Source organism: Artibeus jamaicensis, unplaced genomic scaffold (genome assembly GCF_021234435.1).
Source record: "Artibeus jamaicensis isolate MK-2021 breed Jamaican fruit bat unplaced genomic scaffold, CSHL_Jam_final scaffold_537, whole genome shotgun sequence".
In the NCBI taxonomy this organism is placed as follows: domain Eukaryota; kingdom Metazoa; phylum Chordata; class Mammalia; order Chiroptera; family Phyllostomidae; genus Artibeus; species Artibeus jamaicensis.
Genome location: NW_026522047.1, coordinates 35,021,790 through 35,033,562, shown reverse-complemented (window position 1 = coordinate 35,033,562; position 11,773 = coordinate 35,021,790). Strand labels below are relative to the sequence as shown.

Sequence of the window (11,773 nt, the reverse complement as noted above, 5' to 3'; positions counted from 1 at the left end):
ACGAATTGTAAACAACGGGAATAAACTTTTTTTCCTTTAAGGCTCACACCCCCGACGTCACTTCCGGCAACAATAGGAAACGTCAAACTCGGACAGTCCACAGCCCTAGCTGCTGCAGCTGGAGGTGGGCTCAGTTTGGAGGAATACAGTGCTGTTTCTGGGATTCTCGCCGCCGTCACTTCCACTGGCGTGAACAAGTAAAGTTTGAACCAGCTTCTTCATGGCCTGGGCACCAGTTCCCGGCTGAGCCATTTTCTTTTTGGCTAAAAGCCCCCGCCAAAGGACCGATTCGTCGCGGCGGCGGTGGGGATCGCAGGTCGCTCAGGTACAGGCCTCAGCCTAGCTATTTCAGAGCTCTTTCCTCTTTTCCCCCATACACCCCTACTTTTCTTTTCGGAAATAAAGATAACCGGTGCTTGCCAGTTGGCAGAAACTTGCCAACCAGCGAGAGTTTGGGGCCAATGACAGTGCAAAGCAACTTGAGTGACAGTGGTGATGGCTTATTGAAATGAGGACTCAGTGTCGGGAGGCGGGAGTAGGTGTGTTTCTTGTGTTTCTAGGCCACTGGGGTAGAAGGTCAGCTTGGGACCCCAGATAGTGACTAGGTTTCAATCTGAAATAAAGCCGAGAAATGTCAAAGATTAATCTTTTCTAACCCAAGGTGTTGTTTTTCAAGCAAAATGCGGGGAGGGTGTGCAGAGACACAGTTTTCAGTTCTTTGCATTTTCAGTGATATGAATGCAAGCAAAGTTAAGGTCATGATAAATTGCCAGTTGCTTCAGTTTTCAAACTTTGGTTATAAATTTGGCAGATTCTTAGTCTGTCCTTTCTTTTCTCTGTGACTCAGCTCTAGTTTCTTACATGGGGGGGTGCTCAATTAAATATTATTAATTGGATGAGATTACACATTAATGATTCCTAATCCTCATTTAAGTATTTGATGGTTGTTTCATTTTTAAGTTCTGTATGTATTTAGTAACTTAATAATTAAGCCTACTTGTTTTAACAAGCGGAATTTATATTTTCAGGGTTCTTAGATATTTCTCTCCAAATTTCCAATATCATGACCTTTACTACTGGAAGGTGGAGCTAATTTATGTATTCCATTTCAGCTTTTCTTCTATTTATGTTTGGCGTTTAGTAACCTTATTTCTTAGGTAGAAGGGACCTGCCCTCCCCCAACCCTGGCCTAAGAAAACTGGTTTACGAAATTGAACTGAATGAAGAATAAATTTTATTCTATTTTTTTCAGTGTGAATAGGAAACTTCTCATTTTTATGCAGTAAACTTGACAATTTGCCTGATGAGATACTGTATTAGTTATCTATTGCTGAGTAACAAACCACCCCAAACTTTGGCTGCTTAAAGCAATAGATGTTTATTATGTCAAAATTTTGTGGGTCAGAAATTCATGCACAACTTAATAGAGCACCTTTGGCTCATGTTCTTTCATGCAGTTGTAGTCAAACTGTATCTTGGGGTTGAGATCTCACTTGCAGATTCTACTGAGGGGTGTAGAAGGATCCACTTTTAAGTGCACTCACCTGGTTATTTTCAGTTTATTAAAATATTATTTTGTCAAAACAAATGAACAGATAACATCTTAGTGATTATTCACTGTGGTATGAAGTTGCATATGTTATCTCATTTAATACAGCAGCCGTTTGAGCAAAAGTATTATTTCCCACATTACATATGAAGAAACCGAAGCTTAGAATAGTCAAGTAAGTCTCCCCCAAGATCCTGTAAGTAATAACCAGTGGAGTGAGGATTTTAACTCTGTTCTACCACATGGGTTTCCCCCATAGCGCTGCCTCACCGTATAGCAGCTGGCTTCAATCTAAGAGAGAGTACCCAAGACTGCATAGTCTTTTGTAGCATAATCTCAGAAGTTTATCTCATTTCTACTGTCGTATTCGACGTTAGAGGTGGGTTAATAATCCATCCCAAAATCTGTCTGGAGAGGATTATACAAGAGCATAAATCCCAGGATACAAGGATCTTTGGGGGTCATTTTAGAGGCTGCCTAACACAGATATGCTGGCTGATAATGGAGCAGAAATACAGTCAACAGAAATGCAGCCAGAGAAGGAGGAATGCCAGACTGTAAAGAAATAAACTTGTATAAGCCCTATCTCTCTTGGAAAACTCCCCTCTGCCCCCATTTTTTCTTCCCCCTACTAATTGTCTGAAGGGAGGCTGCTTATTTTGCTTGGGAAACCGCCTGACAGATATGGGTGACAGGAAAGCTTGTGTTTTTAGGGTCTACGTGAGCAGACGCCCTTGCCGCTGGAGGTTGTGTGTATTCCTCACCCATGGCCATTTTATGTGGTTGAAATTATATCAAAACAAACACGAGCAAAGATAGCTTTTAAGGAGGAAAGAAGTTAAGAAAGGGTAGAGGAAAGCCTTCTGGAGTAGAAAGAATCCAGGTCAGCGGCAGTCTTTGTGTTGGTCTGAGATCAGACGGGTGGGACTGGTCTTAGAGTGGAAATGTGTCTTGTGTGTCTGTTTTTTAGCATAATTAGGTGGCAGGTACCACCTTTTCCAGCATTACTTGGATGCATGTTGCCAGCACAGCTTTCGTTAGTCAGGTTTAGTAGAAATTAAAAGTATAGGCTTTGGAGTTTTTTGTGACACTATTTTGGCTGTGACCCCACTGTAAAATTGCCTGTGCTTCTTCCGAGTTTGGAATGTAGTAAATCCTTATCTGTTACTAAAGTGTTATTGAAGTTAATCTTTTATTCCTCAGGGGCTCAATACTAGCTTGATTGTGTCAATTCTCAGATTGTAAATCTGGCTTTTAAATTGGGGCTCCCTATCAGGTTAACATACTTCATTTATGGTAATTTGGGGCAATGGCTGCAAAACTTTAAATGTTCTTAACAAAAGAACACAGTTGAAATACACCCACAGAATGTATTATCGTAGTCACTTTTAGGTAAGCTAAAGTATGAACTGTAATTTATTATATATGATGAGTTTAATAGGGAATGTTTTGTTTATTGTGCTTTTTGTAGACTAAAACATTGAACTGCCAGAGATGATCTTTTCTTTGATCACAGTACATTGAAATTAGTAATTCAAATTTATTTTATAGTTAATTACTAAACCAACTGTGATATACAGCTATCTATTTTTTCTACATTTTATTTCAAATGTGGAAACTGAAGCTAATCCCTTGGCTTGCCTGTGATAATGCATTAAAGTCATTAATATTGAAAGTCTACGAAATATACATCTGACTCATGATATTTTTTTAAAGATTTATTTATTTTTAGAGAGAGGGGAAGGAAGGGAGAAAGAGAGGGAGAGAAAGATTGTTACATCTATCAGTTGCCTCTCACACACCCCCAACTGGGCTCCTGGCCAGCAACGCAGGCCTGTGCAGGCCTGTGCCCGGACGGGGAATGTAATGGGCCAGTGTAACCTTTTGGTTCTCAGGCTGGCACACAGTCCATTGAGTCACACCTGCCAGGGCTCATGCTTTTTCACTGAACTATTTTACTTACCATTTAGAAAAAGATTTTATTTTTTTATTTATTTTAGAGACAGGGGAAGGTAAGATGAAATAGTGTGAGAGAAACACGAAATGGTTACTTCTCCCTCGCACCCCAACCCGAGCATGTGCCCTGACCCGAATGGAAGCAGCAACCTCTGGCTTTGTGGGTCAACACAACCTACTGAGCCATGCTGGCCAGGGCGTATTTTACTTAAGATTTTACAACTTTGACATCAGATATCTGCTTCTAGAAATTTATATTCCCTGCGTCTTTATTTTTCCACATTATTTTGTTATTTTAACAAGTTTTCTGACACAGATTCTACAATAATACTAAATAATACTAAAATGTCCTGACTTGAGTTTACGTAATATATGGGGCAAGTAGTTTTGTGATATACAGATAAGAAAAGATATTTGTGGTTTTAAATTTAGGCAGCAGGTTTAGAGAGTTTAGCTCTGTGATCAGCAGTTTGCATATTGTTCAAGAATAGGCTGCATAAGATTCCATAAGCTGTTTGAAAAAGGAAGTAAGATTTGAGCAAGTGAGCCATGCTTGCAAAACCCCTGTCTGCTCGTAGTGATATGAAGTCATGAAAGAGAGATGGAGAAGACAGATGCTAAATACACATAAACACACATACACACATCTGTCTCCATCACCTCTTCATTTTACCTTTTTAAAATTTTCCCACTCTTTTTATTTTTATAGAATCATAGAATTTTATAGCTAAAAGACCTTAGGGATCATCAAGTTACAAACCCTTGTAATACAGACAAGGAAAGTGACACTTTGAAATTTAAGTGACTTGCCCAATACTTATAACTACTTAAGGAGCCTGGCCCCGGCCAGTTTGGCTCAGTTGGTTGGAGTGTCATCCCATAACCAAAGGGTTGTGGATTTGATACCTGCTCAGGGCACATACATAGGTTGCAGGTTCAGTCCCTGGTCCAGGTGCTTACAGGAGGCAACCAGTTGATACTTCTCTCTCATATCAATGTTTCTCTCTCTCTCCCTTCCTCTCTCCTTTCCTCCCTCCCTAAATGCAGTGAAAAAATGTCCTGGGGTGAGGATTTTAAAAAAAGAAAGAAAGAAGGAGCTTGAATCAAATTCATGTTTTGTTTCCTTCTTTATTATTAGGTGTTTTGTTCTGACTTGCCTCCTATTTTGGGTTTCCCTCAATACTCATTTTATTGTAATACGTTGTTTGGTTTGCATAAAAGTAATTCAGTGAGAATTACAGGGTTTTTTTAATGCCACAACTCTCATAGGAATGGCCACTGTGGTTGGTGGGCCTGGAGTGTGTGATATGTTCGGAGGAGGCGGGTTGGGATATGCAGCTGCTGATTATAATTAGGTCGAACGAACAGTTCAGTAAGAGCCAGTGTAATTAAAAATACTGCTAGTGAGAAATATGATAAATGCATTTCATTTAAAAGTTAAAACAGGGAACATTTTTTTTGCAAAAGAAGCTGAAGAAATTAAATAAGTGATATTAAATAGGCACAAAATTCTCAGCTTTTCAGTTACATTTAAATGACACATCTTAATTTTTACATTTGTTTAGATGCCATTTGGTAACACTCATTATAGAATCAAGTTAAAGAACAGGAAAAATCCTCCAGAAAACAAAGTAATATTGTAAATCTTTGTGAATTAAAAAAAGTACAACTGGTATGCCTTTTAGGAACAAAAACTGCTTTTGCAGGACCAGATCTTTAAATTTAATGAGTGGGTTTTTTTTATGTGTTTAATGTACCCTGTGACCTCTTAGTACTTAGCCATTTCCCTCTCTCCTTAGAAAGACCTCCCTGTGGAAGCACCCTTCCTTCATCTCTCTACAATTGTTGCCTTTCAGTGTAGAGGTGTGATTGGTTATCAGGTTTTTTCTTTTCTTTCCTTTCCTTTTTTTTTTTTAAATTCTCAGACTCTTCTAAACTACTTTGGTGGTCTGTTCTTTAGGAAGTAGAGAAATAAATGCTGTACTGCAAAATAGATTCTAAATGTCTCATAGAAACTCCTTTCTCACAGAATCTCCTAGGTTCCTCTTCCATTGAGTAATATCACAGGATATTACTTAAAGGTTTTTAAAACCTGGAGTAAATAAAATATAGTTATTACTTTCTACTAGGGAAAAACATGAAAAATTTCAAAAAGATGCAAATGAATGATTACACTTCATCTTTAAATCTTAGTAGAACTCCCTTGGTACACATTTTAGATCTTTACCTAAGATAGGAAGGTCTTATTTATAAATTCTGCTGTGAAGACACTTAAGAAACATTGAAGATAACTAACCATTTAAATGAGTGTTTAAATGAGATTTTTCGTGTCAATCATTGTACACCAGTGACTTAACCTTGTTTGCTCAGGAAGAGACTTATAGAATTGGTTTGCTCTAAACAAAAGTATTTAAAACAATACTTTTTGAGGCCTCCAGACTCCTTTATATTCTTCCTGTCTTTCACTTCGTATTCTCTGCATGCATAGTGTATAAACCATTCTTTATTACTTACAGTTGTCTCCACACATGTGCTATTTGAATGCTTAGTGTCATGAGATTACTGAAATATTAGGATAGGTACCTTTTTCTTACAGAATAGTTTTTAATTTAATGTTTAACTGTTACAAGGAGATGTTTTGATTAAAGCTGCTTAATACTTTAAATATAGGCTTTATATTAGATATAGCAATAGCTATTAGTACCATCCAAAATACCGTCTCTTTTTTAGAAATACAGCCATGTACTGGAAGTAAATAAAGTATTATTGTTCTTAAAAACTAACTAATATAGTTGTTGGTGATTAATCTAATTTATACTACTTTCTAGGTGGAAGTTCCTTTATGCTGTTTGCAACAAGTTTGTTTAGACTAAAACTTTACTCATTTTTTTTTAGAAAAATGAGAACTTTATTCAAAATGATGTCAAAAAAAGTACTATAACTGTTTCTCAGACATGCACATTAGAGAAAAAGAAAGTGACACAGGACCTACATACTGCCTTACCAATTAAAAGAGGCTTTTATGTTATGTTAATTAAGGCTCATAAGCAAGCCTATAAAATAGATAGGAGTGAATTCCCCTGTTTTGTAGGAAATAGAAGCTCAGAAACCTTGTTTGAGGTAATTACAGTCACACACCATATGGCATAATAGGAGCTCATATTTTGAATTCACCCTCCAGAATCACAGTGTTAAGAAAACTTGGACCCATGTCTCCGTCAGGCATTAACGTATCAGTAGTAGTTAAACATTGTGGTAGTTCTTAACACTGAAGAGGTATCCGTTGTCACTGACCTTATTTGCCAGACCCTATTTTTATATATAGTGTGTCATTCTAAGCAAAGTTAGCTTCTACTTACTAGTTGTCATTTTCTTCTCCTACTCAAGTTAAATGGAATCTCTCCAAATTTCACAAATCCTAAATTAATGAAATTTAGAACCAGGATTAGGACTACCCTGGTAATTAAATCCAAAATAATCAGGTGTACTCTGAAATGAAAGAACCAAAATAAAAGTTATCACTTCAGAGGGCTTGAGGGGTGGCTACAAAACTACCTCTTACTATAAACTACCTACTATGGGCTGGGTTCTCTAAATCCCACTGGAGAAGAATTCTCCATTTTCCTGATGGGCAAATAAGGACCACAGACTGCAGGCTCATCACATTCTATGTTGCAGTTTGAACCAGATCTTTTTACATCAAAGCTTACGTGCTTTCCGCAAGAACAGTAGCCTGAGAGAAGAGCCCAGCTGGGAACAAGAATGGAGGTAATAAGCACTGACAGAGGTAAAGGATGTGAGCCGGCGAGGGAGAAACAGATGGTCCACCGCCTGTGCCATCTGCAGGCTCTGATAACTCCGGGCATGTGTCTCGGTGGTTAAGAAGAAAAGCTTTGGACTCAGACAGACCTGAGTTTGAATCCGAAATCTCCATTCGCCAGCTATCAGATCTCAGGCCAAGTTACTTAACTTCTCTGGGTCACTACTACGTCAGCTATAAATTAGAATAATAACATCTACTCTTAGGGGTGTTGGGAGGATTAAAGTGAGATTATATATGTATATATACATACTGTATAAAATATATGTAGTATATATAATCTCATTTGACAAACGTATATTTTTATGTATAAAAATATGTATACACATACATATATAAACCTTCACAGAGTTCTTGGCACAGTAAGAAGTAAATGGTGGTTTAAAGTACAAAAACAATATTGTTTCATATTTATATTATTATGTAAGTAAATAAATATTGTGTATAAAAGGAGGAAACAGCCAGGAATTCCAAGCCTTAAATCGCCACACGCAAAACAAGTTAAAGCGGTGTTTTCCTACTTTCTTTAACAGAGTTTCTCCATCGTTTGAAATAAAAATTCATATCAAAAGTGGCAAAAATAATTCTTACTGACTATTTTGATGTTTTTCTTGACAGGAGCCTCCTACTACTCTGAAGCCACAGTGCTGAGCATTTATCTCCTTAGTTAATGGTTTTCACTCCATAAGCCCTAGGGCAGGAATCCCTAGACTGAGTGAACGTAAAACTCAAGACTTTTTCCAAAATCATATACCTAAACTCGACAACCAGGAGATTTCTGGATTTCTGTGAATAAATAGATTGTAAGATTAATCAAAATAACTAATGGATACCCTTTACTAAGATTCACCAATTAAAATAATTTTGCAGCATTGCTGTATCATTTTCTCTGTATAGAGACAGATGTTACTGTTTTTCTGAATTGTAGCCAAATAATTCAGTTACCAAATATAGCCAGTTACCAAATTCAGGAAATTTAATATTGATGCACTATTTTTAATATGTTTTATTAATTATGTCATTACAGTTGTTCTATTTCCCCCTTCAATATTTTAATCTAATTTTTAGCCCCTTTTTCTAGGTTTTCAATTGTTCCAGTAATGTCCTTTACAGCAAGTTTTTTCCAGTACAAGATCCAGCCCACGTATTGCATTTAGGTGTCATGCTGTTTAGTCTCTTCTAATCTGGAACTGTTCCACGGACCTTCTTCGACTTTCCAGCATTGGCATTTTTAAAGGGAAGAATTGTCATTTTACAGAGTTTATTTGGGTTCCTCTGATACTCTTATGATTACATTCAGCTTATACATTTTCTGCCAGGAACAATTCATGTCATCTTCTTCTCAGGGTGTCACATCCAGGGTCACATGATGTCCATTGGATTCTTATTGGTAAAAGTTGATTTTGAGCATTTGGTTAACGACAGTCCGATTTCTTAATTTCTTTTTGTAATTAATGAGTAATATTATCTGGGGAGGTACTTTGAGGCTCTGTAAATATTCCTTTCTTTGTCCAATTCCAGATTCAGCATCCATGAATTCTTGTCTGAATTATTTTTCCTTTAATGGTTGTAAAATGGTGATTTTTCCCATTATTCTATCTTTATATAGTCAGTATTTTACTCTAAAGGAGAGCTTTCCTTACTTTTCTGCTCCTATATCTATGTATATGTATATTGATTGGTTGATTGATCATCATTATAGAATCATGGATTCTTTTTTATGTGGTAGATTATAATCTATTTTTTCAAATTTATTGATTGATTTTTAGAGAGAGAGAGAGGAAGGGAGGGGGAAGTTAGAGTGAAAGAGAGGCATCAGCTCGTCGTTCCACTTATTTATGCATTGACTGATGAATTGATTCTTGAATGTGCTCTGACTGGGGATGGAACTTACAACCCTGGCGTATGGAGACAGCACCCTAATCACCTGAGCGACCCAGCCAGGGCTGTAATCCATTGTTGTCCTTACTTTTATTTTGATGCCCAAACTGACCCAGGGCAGTAGGAGCTTCTTTAAATTAGCTCCTAATGTCCCTTGATATTGTGCCATTGCTTTAGTTTTTTCTTTTAGCTCACTGGACATTTATAATTCATATTTAAGAAACATTTACTTGGGAGCCATGGCAGGGGTGTCCAGCCTGCAGCCTGCAGGCCGCATGCGGCCCAACACAAAATCGTAAATTTACTTAAAACTTTTATTGCTCATAAGTTTTTGTTAGCATTTGTGATTTAATGTGTGGCCCAAGACAACTCTTCTTTCAGTGTGGCCCAGAGATGCCTAGGGGGTCCCAAGTGGCCTGGAAAGGGAAAAGTTGGGAGAAAGATGGACTTTCCTACCATATTTGTATATAGCAGAGCTTCAGTGAGTTCCTACTCTAGGCAAACTCTCAGTGTGCAATATATTGAGTATATGATTTGTAACTATGTCTACTAGATTCATATTCAGCTCAGCCCTGGCTGGCTAAGTTGGTTGCGGCATTGTCTGTGCACAAAAAGGCTGTGAGTTCTGTTCCCGGCTCGGGCACATACTTAGGTTGTGGGTTCAATTCCCAGGTAGAAAGCTCACAGGAGGCAGCCAATGGATGATGTTTCTCTCTCACGTCAGTGTTTATCTCTCCATTTTTCTGTCTCTCTTCCTCTCTCTCTAAAATCAGTAAACATATCCATGAGTGAGAATTTTAAAAAGATAAAAAATATTAAACTTAACACTTACTGAAGAGCCACTGGGTGAAGTCAGGGAAAATAAACCAGGTGATTGCGTGTGAGTGCCGCCGCTGCACTTTAATGCTTGCACGTTGCATCTCTGGGACAACAAAGCGTTGACTTACAGATGTGTGCATCTGTATATGGCTACCCTCACTCCGGTCCGATGGCCATTATGCTGGGCCGCTTGTTCGTGCTACTAGGAGAGGAGGGGAGTCTATTCTCTAATGTCATCCTGCTGCTCTAGTAAAAATGCTTTTTCATTTTACCTTGGTAAGGGAAGGAGTTGAGGTGGGTGCCTAAGCATTTAGACACAAAGTGTATGAGTGTTGGTGTATAGGTTGTAGTGTGTTTTTCCATATACACACACACATTTATTCTCACAAAAATTGTAAAGGGGGATTTTTCATTATTAATAAGGAAGGAAACAATGACCCAGAGATATTAATACAGTTTTTGTTCCTTGTTTTGCTCTGAATTATTCCTAACCTCATACTGTATTTTGGACCCCAATGGCTTCTTGAAGGTTCTGTAATGTGCTCTTCTGTCTGCAGTATTCCAGACTCTTCACCTCCTTCCTCTGCGTGGTTTCAATAGTAACCACTCTGCCTTCCCCTTCTCGTTGCAGAAATCTGTTGAAGTGTCATGCACACTCAATATCCTGTTTTCCCTTCTCTTATAGGTTTAGTTTCTACCTTTTTAAAAATTCCCTTTCTCTCATTTTAATAGGCAGAGGTGATAGTACGTGTGCTCAATCTTATACCTAACAAGAAGCCAGAAGTTGACCATACAAGATTTTTTCAAAAATCCTCTCTTTGATCTGTTGTTCAGTTGATAACTTATGTCAGTAATTTTCAGCCTTTTTTTTCACATAAACTAATTACTAAAATGCTGCAGCATACACAACATAATATTTTTGCCCATCTGACAAAAAAATAGGTATTTTGATTCATTTACATTGGATGGCTATTATTGTGATGGCTGTTGTTATTTTTTTAATTTGACAATCTAAGGAAAAAGAGGTCAGTGTGCCTGACTAAATAGAGGTATTGCATGTTTTAAGAATTCTTGTGGCACACCTGTGTCCTGTGGCACACTGGTTGGAAATCGCTGCCTTGTCATAAATTATGTTAATGAGATGGTACCCTACCATCTGGTTCTGGTTTATAACCTATTTCTAAAACTATGAATGAATTAAAATAATTTTAGTGTTCAAAATATTAACATTAATCTACATGATACCAAAAAGAGGTTGTTTTGGAAGGAAAAGCACTAATGATGCATAATAACCCTACACGTAGTATGCATATGAAGTGTTGACAGGTCAGGGCACAATGGCTCATTTACAGGTGATAGTGCTCTTTGTTCCATAAACGGATCTTTAGCTAAGCAAGAAGCTGTATGCACTCCTCTTAATATTTTCCAAAGACTTTATTTTTGAAAAATGCTAGAATCTTCCTAAAGTCATGTTAATTACCATTGATGTCATCCTGGCTACTGGGCCATTTCCAGATTTAGTTTAGAAAGTTAAATTTGAAGTGTAAGATATGACAGTAAACACCAAACTATGAAATTCATGTATGCGAGGTAAAAATAAAATAGCCCTCTGTTTTTTAGCTGATATGACCACTGAATATCCAGCGTCACTTAGTTTGGTTACCAGTCCCTATTCAAATAGGCCACTAATGCCAGGCTTTTGAGTCTCCTGTCCCCTCCCAGCCCCTCCCACACAAATGGAGTGCATT

General features: G+C 37.6%; 1 protein-coding gene across 1 annotated transcript in view; it reads left to right on the top strand.

The window, feature by feature from the left end:
- Nucleotides 1-64: 64 nt before the first annotated feature.
- FBXO8 (F-box protein 8) overlaps nt 65-11,773 on the top strand; it is a 40,617-nt gene continuing 28,908 nt past the window's right edge. The window contains exon 1 of the mRNA XM_037143770.2: nt 65-325. The gene's annotated coding sequence lies outside the window, so the exon portion shown is untranslated. The remainder of the gene's footprint in view (nt 326-11,773) is intronic.